We start from the raw sequence: 12,778 nt of genomic DNA, 5'->3' as shown, positions 1-12,778 counted from the left end.
TGAAACTAAGTTTTACTTAACCCAATAGATCCAAAATAGTATCGTTCAACCTGTGATCCACGCGAACCGTTACTAATGAGACCACCTATATTTGGTGCTTGTGCCCTTGGGAATCTGAGATGTATTTTATATCACCGTTCAGAGCAGCCACAGTTTCAAGGGCTCAGTGGCCACATGCTGGCTAGTAGTTCTCGTGGAGGAAAAGCCAAGCCTGGGGTTTTACCGGAGGCTCCCTCCAAGAAGGACATTTTCCTCTGAACTGTCAGTGCACGTAAGTGACTTGGGCTATGTCGCAGCAGCAACTAGGCACGTCAAGTGGCAGGGAGGGCAAGTCAAGCCAGCAAAAGGCGAGCTTCCTTCCGGAACTCCCCCTTTCATCCGGGCTGCTACCGGAAGGTGTCACCTACGGCAGGGGGGCGGGTCTTCCCACCGTAATCAAGGCAATCAGGACACTTCTTCAGGGTTGCTCCCCCCACCACAGGTGATTCTAATTTGTGGTAAGGTAATAGTAAAAAACAAATGAGCAAAAACCAGCAGCATAATCAATTGCGTATTAAAACAACTAGTCATGACTAGTAATCCCAGCACACAGAAGGCAAAGGCGAGAGGATCAGAAGTTCAAGGTCATCCTGTGCTATCCAGTGAGGTCAAGGCCAGCCTGGGCTACACAAGACCCTGTCTCAAAAACCCAAATCCAAAACAAAACACCTGGATTAGTTTTGAGAGGTCATAGCCAGTGCTGGGACAGAAAAGGAAAGCAGCCTGCCCTGTGTGCTCTGGATGGGACTGAGGGCTGGCGCCACTGTTCCGGGGGAGGGGGATTCGTACCACCCCACTAACAAAGAAAGGCCTTCCTTGACAAAACAGATATGATATGTTGTGGCCCTTAGAGAGGCCAGGGTTCTGCTGTGCCCACCATGAAGACAACAGTTCCCCTGTCGCTACCTCCTGGGGCTCAAAAAACTTAGAAGTGCCTCTTTCAGAGAAGCTTTCTCAGCCCCAAGGACTTAGGCCTCCCCATCCCGACCTTCAGGGCTGTGGACCACTGTCCCATGGAACTGGCCAAGTTGAACTAGCAGCCTTGAACATCAGGAGGGACTCTGGCTTACATCAGACACCTTTCTAGATGTATGCATAGCCTAGGAACACTCAGTGAGGTGTGGTGTTTCCAGTCATCATCGAGTCCTAGCATCTGGGCATACTGATGGGCACTGTTGGGGAATATTATTTTAAACGTGTGTTGCATTTTTTCCCACTGCTTTTGTTAACAATTCAAAGATGTGTTTGATTAAATAAAATTAACCTGTGAGCAGAAGGCTGAGTCAGCAAGTAGCTGACAGGAAGTGGTAGGAAGGAACCATGTGAAGCAAGAGTGTTTTAAGTAGAGGCTGAGAGAAGGACGCTGGGTTTTTGGAAGATGCCAGCAAAGGGAGAAGGTTAGCTACTTGCTATTCAGCCTCTCTGAGGGAGCAGAATTCCACCTAAACCATTGAATCCTGAGTTCGTTGATTGTAGATCAAGTTTCCCTTAGTAGCTTTGAAAGAGTCAGTGCCTGAGGGAACAGAAACCCCTCAGGCTGCAGCCCTTGCGGCCAAAGCTGTTGCTTAAGGTGCAGCCACTGTAGTTAATAAAAAACAGTTAACAGAGCACTGCCCCAGTATTGACTGGGTGGCTCCCTGGGAACTGGTCTGTGACTATGGTGAATCAGTTAGAGCACAAAATAAGCCCCCAGGAAGGAAGCTGGGGGTTTGGTAAACAAATTAACTTGCCTGCATCTTCCAAGTTGGGTTCTTTGAGAAGGAAGCCCCGAGTCAGAGATGAGTATGTATGTCTTAGTCCATTTTCAGTTACTGCAATAAAATCCCAGAGACTGGGGAATTTACAAAGAATAAAGGTTTATGTAGTTCATGGTTCTGGAGGCTAGAAAGTCTAAGATCACAGTCTTAGCATCTGCTGAAGGATATCATGGTGTGTTATAGCATGACACAGAGCATCACCTAGAACAGCCCTCCTAGGTGAAGTCTCTCTTCCTGTTCTTATAAAGTCACCAAGGATGCCCTATCCTCATGATCTCATCTGATATTACTTTCCAGAGGTCTCCCCTCCAAATGCCATCAACACAGGAATTTGAGAAACAAGTTCCCAACACAAGAAGTTGTTTTGTTTTGTTTTGAGTTGGGGGGTGTTTGTTTGTTGGTTGGTTGGTTGGTTGGTTGGTTGGTTGGTTGGTTGGTTGGTTTGAGACAGGGACTCACTATGTAGCATGGGCTGCCCTCAAATCCATGGTTCTTCTGCCTCAGCTTCCTGAGTGCTAGAATTATGGGCATGTGTACATGCCTGTGTCTATTGAACTCAGCGAACACTAGAGCTTTGGGGAGACACATTCAAGTTGCTGCAGCCCTGGAGATCGGTGAAATACCCTTGGAAAGAGGAGAAGAAAGAGGAAAGAGGTCAGATGGCCATGATACAAACCCAAGGTCAGCCTTGGTCATCCCCACAGGAAACTATGGGGAGAGAATGGCCTTTCCCAGCTGTCTCAAGATGTCCAGACTTCTGTGCTCTAGCAACCATCCATCAAAGAATAGAGACCACCCCCTCAAAGGTTATGATGAAGATGAACTGCTCTCTGAAGCTGAGGCAGACCCCAAAGGTACCCTACACACAACTGACAGCTATCTGCCAACGGCTCTCCTAATAGCAGCCAAAGCAAGAGGCTCTCCCTTGAGGGAGACCACTGTGCCACCACACTGAGTCCACCCAGCTAATGAGTCACATAGGCTCCATTTTGAGAGCAAGCCTCTTAACTTGTATTTCCTGATCTACGCGAGAGCTCCACTGTCTCCTGTAGACTTCAATTTTTCCAGCAGCTCTGGTCCTCCCGCCCAGACTGGGTCTTCACTTTCAGGCCTTCTAGAAGAGAACAAGCTCTTTGGGAGTCTAGATAACATGCTGTTCCTGCTGTGATCAGAGCCGCATTACAGGAGCTTCCTAACCAGTTCCAGTTACTGGGGTTGTGGACTCTCTCACTTCTGCCCCCGACTAAACTAGACTTGGGGACATCAGCTCCAACCCGAGATGGGGCCATTGTGCCCCATCCCATCCATGTCACTTCCGTGGCCTCTACCACCACATTCAGTTCCACATCCTTTAGTGTTTATAAAACAGTATGTGGGGCTGGCAAGAGGCCTCAGCAGGTACAGTAGTTTGAATGAAAAAATGTCCCCAAAAGTCTTGGATATTTGAAGTCTTGGTCCCCAGTTGGTGGCACTGTTTGGGGAGGTTTACTTCATGCTACATTGCAGGAGGAAGTATGTCGCTGGGGATGGGCTTGGAGCTTAAACATCCCTTCTCCACTTCCAGTTTCTCTCTCTCCTTTGTGCTTGAATTAAGGGAGGTGAGCTCTCAGCGTCGTGTCGCTACAGAAGTGCCTGCCGTATGCGGCCACGCCTCGCCACCATGATGGACTCTCCCTCCAGAACCATAAGCCCAAAGAAACTCTATTAGTTGCATTGATCACAGTGTTTTATCACAGGAACAGGAAATTAACTAGTAATACAGGTAAAAGTGCTTACTGCCAAAACTGATGACCCAAGTTCCGTTCTCAGAACTTCCATGGTAGAAAGAAGAACCGACTCTTGAAAGCTGTCCTCTGACCTCGACATACGCACTGTCCTGCATACTGTAACACACACACACACACACACACACACACACTAAATGTAGTAAAACCTTGGAAAATGTTCTTAAAATAACTGAATAAAAACAGTTCACAATTTGCTGTGGATATTACTCTATGTAAATAAAACACTGATGGCCAGTGACCAGGCAGGAAGTATAGGCGGGACAAAGAGAGAGGAGAATTGGGGAAACAGGAAGAAGGAGGGAGAGACACTGCAGCCACCGCCAGGAGAAGAGCATGTAAAGAAGCCGGTAAGCCACCAGCCACGTGGCAAGCTATAGATTTATAAAAATGGGTTAATTTAAGATATAAGAACAGTTAACAAGAAGCCTGCCACGGCCATACAGTTTATAAGTGATACAAGCATCTGAGTGATTATTTTATAAGTGGATTGTGGGACTGCGGGGCTTGGGGAACCTGGAGAGAAGCCCTCCAGCAACAAATGGCGCCCAACGGCTCGAGTTTCTACCTTAAACCTGAAAATATTTAATAACCAATTCTAAACAGAGCCAAAACCAGGTTCCTGCTTCTTATCTCATACGGGCAGCTAGACGCTGCAAAACACAGGTTTAAACACCGGCGGGTTCCTGGCGTGTGCGTTTGGCCGGCAGTATGGCGGAAATGAGGCATCTGCCAGCGGCACATTACGCTGTGTGGTAGATTTATTCTTTACTAGTATTAAAAAAAAAAAAAAAAAAAAAGGTTTCTGGGCTACACGCTGCTTTGATAAAAGTGTAGACCTACTATTTCTGAGACTTGATGATTCCCAGAGCTGGCGGAAAACATACCACCGCCATGTTGGGAAGCTGAAGTGGGCGGAGCCAGCAGTCACAGCGCCGTTTCAGTCTTAGAATGGTACAGTTTAAAGCAATAGGCTAAGGTAATATAAAAAATAAGCCACGTAAAGATGGCTACCACACAGAGAATCTGGATTATGTTCTCTTTGATATTCGTAACTGAAGAAAAACATTTGATTGCAAAAGCTGTTGAGTTATGCCAAAATGTATATTTTAAAGGTACCTTGACTTCAAAATTTGGATTTAAGGATATGTTGCTTTGGAAAAGAGGTTCTGCTTTTGTTTCCACAGAAAGCCAGAGGCTATGGATTTGTTCCAGATTAAGATACATCAGGTTTCACCAGCCAAGACCCCCTGAAAGGTCTCCGATGACACCATGGCCCAGATGATCCAACATCCAGAGCGGTTTCAAGGCAGCTAGTTCACACAATACAGCCTCACGGACTACCCCATAGGCCTAAAATTTTCTTTGCGTCCCCATAAGATACAGCGCCCCCCTCCAGCAGGAAGTAGTAAGAGATGCTACGCCCAAATTCCCAAATATACCAAGCTGGCTTTAGAGGTGGAACTGGCTCACTCCCCCTCTAAACCCAGACATATTGCTTTAAAAAAATGGTTAAGAGATTCTTGTGTCCCAAATCAGAAGAGCCCTCTGGTGTGGGACAGAGAAAAAACAATATTTTTATTTAAAACAGGTTGATTATAAATGTGATCTCTTTCTAAAAAAGAAAAGGGGATATGATATAGATATATAAGAGGATATAGAGATGATAAGATAAAAGGGTAGATTAATGAACCTACTTTTAAAGAACAACTTGCTTAAAATGTTTTACATTGATATAGATTTTAGTTTATGTTTAAAATGTTTTACATTGGTATAAATTTTAGTTAATTGATACAAACTTGAAGTTAATTTTGTTATACTGTATATATATATTTCTATTCTTGTTTGAGGTATTACGTTTAACTCATTTAAAATTGTAATGGATAATTAAAAATAGATTAATAATCAGTCATCTATGATAATCATATTTGTAGCCATGTTAGTTAAGTCTTCTAGGTATACATAGATATATTTCAGATAGATAGGTAATCTTCAAACACTTCATAGACCTAGAGAATATGGCATTTAAATAACTTAAAATTCTGTTGACGTGAGACACAATTGCTCCTGGCTGCACCAATTGATCCCGAGAGAATGTTGGGCTTCTAAGACATTTCCATTTGGAAGTTTGTCTTTTTGGCACAAAATGGCCTATTGGGCAAAGAACTGCCCTTGCCTTGATAGCTGACAGTACAAATGCAATGCTGTCCTTTCTGGACAAGCGGGACACAAGGAAAGCGACCACTGTACTCTGCCAAGACAGGGTAAGATGGTCTCTCAAAATTCCTGCTTCTGAAAATGGTCTGTCAGATATTCTAGGCCTGTAGCCAATTTGAATGCACCAACAATGCTGAGAAACATTAGGTGACTGTCCAGGCTGCCAGCTGTCTTGGTCTACTTTTGCAAGATTCCCGAAAGTTGCTTGCATCCATCTACCATTTCTCAGGTACCATTATGTTCCTTCTCAGGTCTTTGATGTGGTTGAAAACTAGATAGTTGTAATTTCCTCAGTTATGATAAAAGATAAGTTAGATATAAAACCTTAAACTCACAAATATAAGACAGATAGGACATCTTCTTTAATATTGTAACTGTAATTCTTGCTTGATAATTGTTTTGTTATATGTAATTTTACTATGTTAAAGTTAAAACCTTCCTTTTTAAAAAAAGAAGAAAAGGGGAAGTGCTGTGGATATTACTCTATGTAAATAAAACACTGATGGCCAGTGACCAGGCAGGAAGTATAGGCGGGACAAAGAGAGAGGAGAATTGGGGAAACAGGAAGAAGGAGGGAGAGACACTGCAGCCACCGCCAGGAGAAGAGCATGTAAAGAAGCCGGTAAGCCACCAGCCACGTGGCAAGCTATAGATTTATAAAAATGGGTTAATTTAAGATATAAGAACAGTTAACAAGAAGCCTGCCACGGCCATACAGTTTATAAGTGATACAAGCGTCTGAGTGATTATTTTATAAGTGGATTGTGGGACTGCGGGGCTTGGGGAACCTGGAGAGAAGCCCTCCAGCAACAACAATTAGCTAGTAGAATTTTACCAAACTGTGGACACTTACAAAGAGAATGTTCTCACTACAAGGTAACCTGTATGTTTTATGCTCTTCTCTCTGCAGTCTCATGTGGTGGGATTAGTGAGCCACCCAGTCCTGCAGCCTATCTGGAGTAAATGACACAGATGACGAGCCACACAGGCAAGGCTCAGACATAACCACACTTCACCTCTCGTCAGGAAAAGGCCATTCTTTTATTTGGCGAGAGCACAGTTCTGAGACACAACAGTGGCTTCAGGATAGTAGCATTTCTGGCTGGAGGCTGGGCAGCCATGGATGATTGGAGACCAACACTGGTGTGTCCATGTGTGTATGGAGACCAGAGGTCAATGTCAAATTGAGAGACAAAAGAAATAGAGGTGAGTCAGAGAGGAATTAATAGCAGCCTTTGTCAGAGTCTCACACTGTCTGGCCAAGTGTTTCAGCCTGCTGGAACCGGGACGAACCACAGGCTGAGTGGCATAAACAACAGACAGGCATCAGTTCGTTCTTGTGCAGGCTGAACAGCCAAGACCAACGTGTCGGAAGCTTTGGCTGCTCTAGAGCTGTAAGGGACAGCTGTTCCTTGCTTATCCCCCAGCTCCTGGTGGCTTGCTGGCCATCTTTGGGATCCCTTGTTTGTAGAAGCACCATAGCACTTCCTATTCCAAACTTAATGGGCATTCTGATTTTTGTTAACTCATCATTTCTGGTTGTCTTCTTCTGGTAAGAAAACTCCTCTTCTTGGAGACTGGGTCCTCCTTCCAATATGGCTGCCATACATACCCCTATCTTCTTGCTATAGGTATAGGCATTTAACCCAAGCTGGCTTGTCAGATTCTCCTTCTGTCTTTCTCCACATTTTATAATATTGAAATACTTTTAAAACATAGATTGAAGGGCAGGGAATACTGAGCCTACTCCTGGCTAGGCCCATCTGTTCATAGTAGGCACCCAGAGCAATTCTTCTGCCCCAGACTCCACACTACTAGGAGTACAGGCACAAGTCACCATGCCCAGCTTGTGTCTTAGTTTTCTCATGGATAAAATATGATGGTAACGCCAGGTGGTGGTGGCGCACGCCTTTGATCCCAGCACTTGGGAGACAGAGGCAGGTGGATCTCTGTGAGTTCGAGGCCAGCCTGGTCTACAAAGCGAGTTCCAGGAAAGACACAGAGAAACCCTGTCTCAAAAACAAAAACAAAAACAAAACCGCCCCAAAAAAACAAAAACAAAAAAAAATGATGGTAACAATGACATTTATCATGGGGCCTTTTGTTAAAACTAAATTAATTAATCATATTTTAAGACAGGTTCTCCTGTAGTCTAGGCTGACCTTGAACTTAGAATATAGCTAAAGCTGGCCTTGAACTCCTGCCCCTTCCTCTGCTTCTGAGATTGTGGGTAGTACACCACCATATATGAATAATAATAATAATAAAGATGTTATAATAATAAATAAATAAAAATAAAGTTATAATAATAACTAAGATGACAGGCATATACCATTGTTTTCTGCGTGTTAATGTCAATTCAAATGGAGACAAAGCCTGAAGAATCATCTGTGAGCAGACAGTTAAGTCTCACAAATGACCTCAGCTTTGCTTCATGTGCAGACGGAATTGAAATGTTGTATCTTAGTGTGTTTCACGTGATATTCCCGAGTACTTGCAGCTTCTGAAAGCAGGACTTGCCGGACTCAGGAGCCACATGTGGAGAGCATCTTTGCTAAATTGTCTCATTGTGTTGTAACAAAGAAAAGAGGAAGAGGACAAGGGTCCCAACTCCTCACTTTCATCTAGGTCCCACTGCCTGAGTCTGTTTAGAAGAGCTCTCTAGAAAGTCCCCCATCCCCCAGTGTCTGGTAGTTTTTGGCAATCTTTAGCACTCCTTGGTTCACAAATGCATTGAAGATTAAATTTCCAGCACATCCACTTTAGAGACACACTAATTGCTGCCAGCTGGGGTGTGAGCGTGCGCACGCGTGCGTGCACATGTGTCCGTGTGTGTGGAGACCAGAGGTCAATGTCAAAGAGCCACCTGTCTCTGCTCCTCGAGTTATGGGTTATAGCCATGTCCCAGGGCACCCAGCTTTTACATGGATCCTGGGGGGCCCGACTCGGGTCCTCACACATGCACAGCAAGCACTTTTCTCACCGAGCTATGTCTCCCCAGCCACGTAGTCCTTGCACTTCTCCGGAGTAAAGAAAAACACACGCGGTGGAGGCTCAAGCCGCCAGACACAAGCTTGCATAACGGGTTTTTTCAGATGGGCTAAATCAAAGAGGGAAGCTCTGCGGCTGTGCCGGTTCCAGGTTTCCTTTGTTCTTCAGCCCTGGCCAGCCTGGGAAAGCCAGCCCCTGTGCATCCCCAGGGGGAGCCCCTGCAGGACTCCTGGTAGGAGCCACCCAACTCATGAGTTGCTGTTTGCGTAACTGTACTGGCTAGTTTTGTGTCAACTTGACACAGGCTGAAGTCATCTGAGAGGAGGGAGCCACAATTGAGAAAATGCCTCCACAAGACTGGGTTGCAGGCAAGCCCGGAAGGCATTTTCTTAATTAGTGATTGATGGGAGAGGGCCCCGCCCATTGTGGGTGGTGCCACCCCTGGGCTGGTGGTCCTGGGTTCTATAAGAAAGCAGGATGAGCAAGCCATGGGGAGCAAGCCAGTAAGCAGCGCCCCTCCATGGCCTCTGCGCCAGCTCCTGCCTCCAGGATCCTGCATTGAGTTCCTGTCCTGACTTCCTTCAATGATGAACAGTGATGTGGAAGTGTAAGCCAAATAAACCCTTTCCTCCCCGAGTTGCTTTTGGTCATGGTGTTTCATCGCCGCAGCAACAGAAACCCCGACTAAGACTAACTAAACCCTTTAGGTTTTGATTTTATCTCTTTGCCTTTTATTGAGGAGCCGTCTCATGTGGCTGAGGCTAACATCCAGTTCACTATGTAGCTAAGGCTGGCTTTCAATTCCTGATCTTCGCGCCTCTGCCTCCCCAGTGCTGGGATCACAGGTATGTACCACCACACTCAGCTTCAGTTTACCGACAAGGATCAAATACGGGGGAATGTTTTGCATGGAGGAGACTCCTATGCCAAATATCTGTCACTATTAGAAAGACAAAAATCTAGGGATGGGAGAACCAGCAAGAAGGTGTCAGTATTTTTGCCAATCTCGTTTTAGAGAACTTGTATCAATACCTTCCTGCCCCCCCCCTTCCTCCATCTTGCCATTATGCAGGGTCATGCGACTGATTCTGCCCCCTAGGTCGTGAGCTGAATTGACAAGGTGTCACTGCCCGGCTTAGAGTTAGCGTGGGAGGGACTGCACGGGGTACCAGAGACCTAGAAGTCTCATTAGGGACCGCTAGCCACAGTCTACAACAACGGCTCTACCACTCAGTCAGTCTTTTCGTAGTAACGGAAAATGCTCTGGGGATAAAAAGGGAAGTGGGGATGGAAATGAGAGCCGAGTCCCATCACAGAAGAACCGGGCTTTCTTGGCAACAGTCTATGCCACCATGTTGAGCCTAGTTCAGCTTATTCCTACCTGGTGACGTTCCCAAGGGTTCCCATGTCCTTTCTACAGCAACTGACCCCAGGACCATCTCAAGCCACCAGAGGAAGAAGATTTTGCAAGCATGAAGCCTAAGGCTCTGGCCCCTGAAATCCCAGGGGTCTCTGACTTCCCCACCCACTTGCCCTGGAGCAGCCACTGCGCACCAAGAGTTCCTGGGAGAGGCATTCCAAGCAGGCCTCCAGAAAGGCCCTGTCATAACCCTTCTCCAGCAACGACCACTCTTAAAATTTCTATAGGTAAGACAGGAAGACCAAGGCCTTCCCCACGGTGACCTGCGACCTTGTGACAGTTAACCTCGACTGTCACCCGGACGGGATCCAGAATCACACCTTTTGGGTATGTCTGCCAGGGAGTTTCTAGAATAGGTTAACTGAGTCAGGAAGACTCACACCACCCCGAACGTGGGATGCACCATTTGGGCTGAGACCCCAGACCAAATGAAATGGAGAATGGGAAAGTGAAATGAGAAGCTGTCTTCTCTGTGTGCTTCCTGACCATGGCTGCAGTGTGAACAGCTGCCTCACGCTCCGGCCGCCATGCCTCTCCCCTCTGATGTACCATACTCTTAAACTGTGAGCCAAACCAACGCTTCCTTCCTTGGGTGGCTTTTGTTGGATATTTTGTTGCATCAAGAAAAGCAGCTAACACGTTCCTCTTAGGCAACTGGTGTTTGCCCTTCCTGTTCTGGTTATTTGTAGATGCATTTCTAAGTGGTCTTATTAAATCAAAAACACGGAGCCAGAAATGTGGGTGAAAGCCTTAGAGAGATCAGGGAAATACAGAAAGCCACCAGCCAGCCTTATCTCACCAGCTCTGCAGCTTCCAAAGAGCGTGACTTCCTGTCTACCCAGGCTTAGATGCCTTGCTGTTCTGCCCTCTCATTGGCTCTTAGCCCAGCTACCTCACTTCCTCTTCTGACACAGCTCTGTCACTGTCTGTCTGTACAGACCTCCAGGTCTCTATGGTTGGTACTGGGATTAAAGGAGTGTGTCACCATGCTTGGCTCTGTTCCCTAGCGTGGCTTTGAACACACAGAGACCCTGCCTGTTAAGGGATTAAGGGCGTGTGCTGCCTGACTTTGTTTACTTAAAATAGCTGCTGGCCTTTTCCCCCTGATCTCCAGGCAAGCTTTATTTATTAACGCACAGATAAAATATCAGCACAGTTATTTAATTTTTAATTTTGTTTATTCATGTGAAGGACTGTATCTGCACGGTTCAAATTTCAAGATAAGAGGGGCTGGGGAGATGGCTCAGTGGACAGGAGCACTTGCTGCTCCTGCAGAGGTCTAGGTTTGGTTCTCATGACCATATTGGGTGGCACACCTGTACTCCAGTGACTCTCCTGGGCTCCACAGGCACCTGCACCCATGTGATGCACACATATATACACTTAGGTACAAACAAACATGTAAAATCAAATAAATCTTAAAAAATTATGAAAGCAAAGGGTGTATAGTTGACTCTCCATATCTACGGGCGCAGCATCTGTGGATCCAACCTGTCATAGACAGAAACGTACATTCCAAATTGTGTCTTTATTGAACATCTCCAGACATTTTTCTTGTCATTATTTCCTAAACAACAATATAACAACCATTTACAGAGCATTTATATCACATTGCACACTACAAGTGACTTAAGATGGCTTAAAGATGCCAGAAGGATGCACATAGATCCAGTGCAAATGCTCCACCCTTTTATACAAAGGGATGGGAAAAGCCCAGAGGTATCTTCTGGTATCTTCAGAGGTGAGAGAGTGTGAGTATGAAACCAATCCCTGAAGGATCCTGAGGTCCTGAGGCAGGGGAGAGAGTTAGGAAATAGAGGGAGGGGACAGGATGAAGGGAAGGGCTTCCTGTACAGTTCAGATTTGTTTCTTTCTAGATGGTACCCAGGCACTTTGACATCATTGACCAGGCGACCTGCATAAGAACTGAACTCCCCTCTCTGGGAAACATCCTAAATGACACAGTTAAGCTGGCAAATGAAGCGTGCCTTGATTCCAACCTCCTCACGACCTAGGGATAACTAAGGGTCCCTTTGATCAATGGCCTTCTCAAGGCACCCCCTTCTCCACCTGCAAACCTGCGCAGTGCACTTCAAAGGTCTCCCTTTCGAGGGCAGATTCTGGCTATGGTCTACACTTAGTTGATGAAGTAATTTCAAAGCCACCAATTGTAGTGGGTAGCCATTCCAGCTTTGGTCTGGAAGTTCCAACCCCCACTGAGGCTTCAGTAACTGTCACGCCTATAAGAGAGGGCCCTGAAGACCCGAGATCTGGATGCGCCACACTCTCTTGTTTCCTGGACCCTGGAAGCTAGAGGTAGACCGAGCAGAGTTCTCCAGAGAACACTGCTGGACTATGCTACAACTTCCCCAGACCCTGTAACCTACCTATCCCTTCACTTGTAAGTTACGCCACTAATAAACCTCCCTTTTAACTACATGGAGTGGCCTTAATAATTTCACCAATAACCAATTACTTACCTAGCCACCACTGAGGCATGTACGCTACCTCACTCAGTGATCTTCAAGTTGGTCTTGCCTTTCTTGTTTGTTTCTCAATACATTTTCTTT

This window comes from Peromyscus maniculatus, chromosome X (genome assembly GCF_049852395.1).
Source record: "Peromyscus maniculatus bairdii isolate BWxNUB_F1_BW_parent chromosome X, HU_Pman_BW_mat_3.1, whole genome shotgun sequence".
Classification (NCBI taxonomy): Eukaryota; Metazoa; Chordata; class Mammalia; order Rodentia; family Cricetidae; genus Peromyscus; species Peromyscus maniculatus.
Note: the sequence above shows the minus strand (reverse complement) of the source record.